Here is a 6244-nt window from a genome sequence, read left to right as displayed (position 1 = left end):
TGCCTAATTTCCCTTATCTTCTTTCCAATCCCTATTAAGAGAGCCTGCATCTCTATGTTCCCTACAGAGGGCCCTAATGCCCTCAATCTGCCTGTATGACTGTATGAATTGGTATTAAACTGTCTGGCTCATGACTTTCACAAGCCCTCACTATATTCCCAGTACTAAAGTCTAGTGACTTGCTTGGAGTTTCTTATGGAGAACTGAGAGGCATAGACATTACATTTTCTGAAGAGGAGACAGAATAAAAAATGAAGGAAAGTTCAATAAAGCCTTGACGAAACTCAGGACAGCACTTACTGGACAAATATACATATAGAAAAGGTTAGTAGAGAACAGGTAGAGGCTACCACTCCAGCTGTCAGCAGACCTTGGCATCATCCATGTGGCATTGGTTTTAGGAGCTTACAGATTGCAAGGGTTCTGAATTTAAGAAGGGTTCCACCTCAATTTCAGAAGGCCTGGGAAGCCAGGCAGTGTGCCCCTGAGAGGGTAGTGTGTGAAGCTGTGAGTGAGAACCCTGTTCAGTGGAAACCCAAGTTTGGAAAAGCCGAGAATGTGGATCATCTAAGGGAAACTGCAAGGAGGGAGCAAAGCCAGCCTAAGAGGGAAGTCATGGAAGCCACCGCCAAGAGTGCCACAGGCGCTGAGCCACATGGAGTTCACAATTTGCCAGAGAGTGCTTTGGATGTCCCACATGGAATTGCAGGACTTAATGTTTGCCCTGCTGGATTTTGGATTTGTGTTGGTCCCAATGTTTGGTATGCTCTGTGTATGGCTTTTAGAATGGTAATGTTTATCTTGTGCCTTTGAGCATTGCAGGTGTTTAAGTTTTCATTTGTACAAGGCTGAGAGCTAGGAGTTTGGCTTGGATCTTGGAGGAGCCTTGGGACTTGGACTTTTCAACAATGCTGAAACTGTTGAGATTTGACAACTCTTAGAGATAGACTAGAATAGCTTTCGCCTAAAGGGATTAGCTTGAGTCTTTGGGGGTCCAGCGGTGGAATGTTATGGTTTGTGTACAGGTGTGCCCCCAAAGCCTCAGGAAGTCATGGGGCATCATCTGAAGTTTGTGGCTAATTACTGTGGTTGTGGATGCTGCACCTGCCCTGGGGCAGGTAATTTTCATTACAATGTATAATGGAAAGAGAAGCCAGCTTCTTGAGCTGCTACTACTCTTTCCTTGCTCTGGCTCTTTGCCTCCACCATGAAATTTTGTTCTCTGCCATGTGCCACTCAACCTTGGTTGGAGCCAGCTAAGTATGGACTGAAACCTCTACTAATTGTGAGGTGAATAAATCATTCTTTCCTTCAAAAAAAAAGTAGAGAACAGGGAAAAGAATATGACAAGAGTGCAGGCAAAATAACTCAGTGGACAAAACACCTGCAAGCAGTTGAAGGGGTGGGGATAAATCCCTGGACCTGCCCTGCCAGCCTCACCCCAGGCATCCTGAGATGCCAATTGAGACTGAGTATTGTGTGCACATGTGTAATCCCAGCACTTGGTTAACTGTAAACATGAGAAGCACTAGGAATCTTATCTAGTACTGAGATGCGGAACATCCTGTAGACCCTTCCTCAACATACAGAAAAATATATGAGAAGTAATGATGACTTACAACACTCTTAATGCATCCCTGCATGGCAGTTCATGCCTGAGCTATAGCACTCAGGAAGGCCAAAGAAGGAGAATGGCCAAAGTTGAACACAGCCTGGGCAACTTAGCAACTTAATAGAACATGCCCCAGAAATAAACACAAGTTAGGCTTTCAGTAAGAAAGCCCTAAGTTTAATTCCGAGTACTGCAGAAACAAAAAACTTTCTCTAATGAGGTGAAAACATTAATCTGCACATTTAACAACTGCAAGAAGATCAAGATAGGATACATACAGAAACTCACACCAAGACACATCAACATAAAAATGCTCCAAGACAAAAAGAAAAATGTACAAGTTAATGCAATAAGATATATATTTGATTTCTCATCAGAATGAAAAAAAAATGGAGAGGCCTGACATATTAAAGTGCTAAAAATAAAACAATGTTAACTAAGTTTATAGCCAAGAAGAAGGAGAAATAAATCCATTCCCAGAAAATAAAAGATTGGAAAGTTTGTTGCTAGCAGATGTACCTTAATAAACTGTAATTATAGCTCTTCAGGTTGAAAGCAAGTCAGTGAAAACAGGAGCTAAAGATTGATAAGTTACAAAAGATAGTATAATATAAAAGTCAATAATTAAATAAGATAGTATAAATGCTTAATTTTTTCTCTTTTCTTGCTTTAGGTGATTTAAAGTGCACTGCATAAAACAGTGTGCACTAACTACACTGTTGGGTGTAAAAGGAAGACTTACAATTCAACAAAAAAAAGATCAATAAGCCATATTTGAAAAGGACAAAGTATTGAACATGCCTTCCAAAAACACATACAAATGGACATTAAGCACACACAAAATAATGTTAAACACTACTAGTCAATAGAGAAATACAAATCAAAACCATTGAACTGGCAGAGTCTCAAAATGGTAGAGAGCTACCATGTGACCCTGCTATTTCATTCCCAGGATTATGCTCAAGAGCAAGTAAAAGGAAAACTGCAGAAAAAATGGATACAACTGTTCCTAACAGTATTATTTATAGGAGCCAAAAGTGCAAACAACCAAGTGTACATTAGCACAAATGGACAAATAAAATGTGGTACACTGATATGATGGAATATTATTCAGCAATAAAATGAAGCATTGATGATGGGGCCGGGGAAATGACTCCGTAGAATTAGAGCTTCCCTGGCAAGCAAAAGGGCCTGAGTTCAATCCCTGGTTCCAACAAAATAATAATAATAATAATAATAATAATAATAATAATAAAATTAGGCACTAAAGCACCGATACATCTTCAATGGAACTTGAAACATTGTGCTAAATAAAATATAGCAGACACAAAAGATCACATGTTTTGCTATTTTATAAATGTTTAAAATAGGCACCTTCATAGAGACAGGAAGCAGATTAGCAATTGGTACAGAAGTTCATTTGGGGCTTGGTGGAAAGAAGCTCCAGACTTAACCTGTCTGTATAATGAAGCACTAGGACACTCTAAATCAAAACAAAGCTCTACTTTTGCAAAAGGACCCAAGCACACATCGGCAATGAGGTAGCAGGTGTGAGGGACAAAGGAGAGTTGCTTCTCTTGTCCCTAACCCAGGAGAAGCAGCTGAACTTTCCCCCATTGGTTGTGTGGAAGGTCCACAACCTATTCCTTTTGGTTAATTTGCCAAGTGCACATCTGAAGAGGCGCTGAGAGGAAGGAATATGGAGGTTACAGGGCATGGGAATGGAAAGACCTTAGATGGGGATAGCTATCTCTGGTCTGCAGCTATGCTCCCAGAATATCAACTGAACAGGTATTTCTCATAACTCTGGTGTACAGGGTAAGGAAAGGCAGCCTACAGGGCACTGGCATGTAAGAGGGAGGTGCTCCACTTTATAGCCATTGATACAGCAGGCTGGATATTGCACAGGCTGATGAAAATGTTCTGGATTTAGATAGAGGTAATCATTGATCTGCCCTGTATAACAGCCAAGGTATATTTTAAAATGGAAAATTACTTCATTTTACGTCTTACTTTATTTTGTCTTTTTGAGACAGGGACTTGCTCTGCAGCTCAGGAAGGCCCTGAGTTCCCTTTGTAGTCCAGGCTGGTCTTGAACTCACAATGATTCTCCTCCCTCAGCTTTCTGAATGCTGGAATTATAAGCATGCACCACCATACCCAGCCCAAAGTGGTAAATTTTATAAGTTGAATTGTATTTCTGTAAGCTTTAAGAACAGGTAAGCAATTTGAATGGGCATTTCTCCAAAACAGATATAGAAATGGTCAATAAACATGTGAAAAGATGCTCAACATTGTTAGTCATTAGGTAAAAGCACATTAAAGCCACAGTGAGCTAGCACTTACCACTAACCAGAATGGCTATATTCAAAAAGTCAAATGGAAGCAAGTGGTGAAGTTATTTTAAAAACACACACACACCAGGAGCCCTCATACATTGCTAGAGAGATAAAATGGAGGAACTGCTTCAGAAAATCATTGTCTTTGTTTACATAATTAAAGTTAACATTATAATTCACATTTCTAAGTATGTATCTTCCAAGAATAAAAACATTATGTACACACACTAACTTGTACACAAATATTCAAGCCAGAATAATACATAATAGCCATGAAATGAGAACAATCCCATTCCATGATTGATTGATGCCTGCATTAATGCATGTGGTGCTTCCAACAATTGAAAATTAACCCATAAGTATTAACACATATGATAATATGAATTAATCTTGCAAAACATTATGCCATGTGAAATAATCCAAACATAAAATACCATATATTTCTTGATTCAGTTTACATAAAATTTTCAGAAGAAACAAATCTGTGGAGACAGAAAGTAGAATGGTGGCTATTACAGCATAGTACAGAAGTGGGTAGAGAATGAGGCTGTTGATTACAAGAGTACTGTTTCTTTTTCCTTCAAGGGTGACAACAATATTCTGAAATCGATTTTGGTGCTGGTTAAATAACCAAGAGCTTAACTTTATAATTTAAATTGGTGAATAGAGGGAGTAAACAAGGGAAGGGAAAGAATAAAACATAAGATGTGTCATGTAAATGTAGCAACTGCATCAAATGAATGTAAACAATATGTGCTATGAACATGTAGGGGTAAAAAATGGGGGAGCCGCCATGAATTAAACGTTAAATGTAGGTATAATTTTGATTTTCCTAGCTGACATCAGTGCCTATCAGGATCCATACCTGTCAGAAGGACCCAGGAACGGTTAGCCTGACCTACCGACCCGGAGATTCTACAACACAGTGCAACAGTTGAGAACCAACAGATCAACCTGATCAGGAGGTTTACTTCAGCACTGCACACTCCCCTTCCAAGGAGGCCACATGAGGTGCATCCTGAGAGACAGGCTTTGAAATGTTGAGAGCTACATAACGAAATCCTGAGTTACAGAGGCCCAGGAACAGACTGGGAAGATCACTGGGCCTGTATTCTGGTGTAGAGGGCCAGGGTTGGTGGGAATACTTATCAGAGGGGTGCTCGCAAAGAAGAAAACATGGAATGAAGTGTTCCAAGCTCTTAAAGGAAACAAATTCCTGGGCTGACAAGATAGCTTAATGGACTAAGCACCTGCTTAGGCAAGGACAGTGACCAGAGAACGATGCCTGGTAGCAAATGCCATGCTGGTACCTCCCTTGGGCACTCAGAGCTGAAACACAGTTTGAGGGTGATGGTGCACACCTGTAATCTAGGAGGATCACTACGTGCCCTAGCTGTGTAGTAGGACCCTGTAACAAATACATAAAAAACTTCCAGTTCAGATTGTTGTATCCTAAAATTATCTTTCAGACATCATGGCGACATAAACTAATTCCATAAGGAAGAAAGTCAAAGGAAATTCATAAACACGAAGCCAACAATCCCAAAAATTCTCAACAATATCCTAGCAGGATACAGACAACTAACAATGCCAAAAAGTCCAATGAATAATGAACACATTGAGGAGAGCTAACAATTAATAGAAGGGAAGAAAACAAAGCAACAATAGAAAATTAATACAATGAAAGGAATATCAATACTTGTCAATTATAACTATTAATACAAATGGGCTCAACTAACCAATTAAAAGACACAGATTACAAGGATGGATCAAGAAACAAACTCCAACAGTGTGCTGTATACAAGAAACACATGTCAAACAAAAAGAAATTATAGACTATAAATAAAAAGATATAAAACAATACCCCATGCAACTGGAAAATGAAAACAAGCATAAGCAGCTATCCTATTTTCAGATGAAGTGCATTTCAAGCTAAGCTAATCAAAAGAGACAAAGAAGGACATTACACATTTGTTAATGGAACTATTGAGCAGGAAGAGATAACAATTACAAATATATGGAGCACATAACTTTATAAAACAAACTGTAATGAAAAAAAGACCAGATAAATATTAACAGCATTATAATTGATAATTTCAATGTTCCACTGTTTGAAATAGATAAATGAACAAAAGATAAAAGTTGACAAACAAATCTAGAGTTGAACCAAGCTTTTCAACTAATGGACTTAAAACATATATGCAGTGCTGTACTTAAGAATAGCAGAATACAAACTATTTTGGGATTCACATAGTACATTCTCTAAAACAGATCACATAATATGGTTAGATTT

The 6244-nt window shown here is 38.8% G+C and overlaps 1 pseudogene; it reads right to left on the bottom strand.

The window, feature by feature from the left end:
- The window catches only part of LOC101588889, an 8150-nt pseudogene extending 7765 nt beyond the window's left edge, over positions 1–385 (bottom strand).
- Positions 386–6244: the final 5859 nt, after the last annotated feature.

Source organism: Octodon degus, unplaced genomic scaffold (assembly GCF_000260255.1).
Source record: "Octodon degus isolate 3935 unplaced genomic scaffold, OctDeg1.0 scaffold00495, whole genome shotgun sequence".
Taxonomy (NCBI): domain Eukaryota; kingdom Metazoa; phylum Chordata; class Mammalia; order Rodentia; family Octodontidae; genus Octodon; species Octodon degus.
The sequence above is the reverse complement of the archived record's forward strand: the minus strand, read 5'-3'. Positions and strand labels throughout refer to the sequence as shown.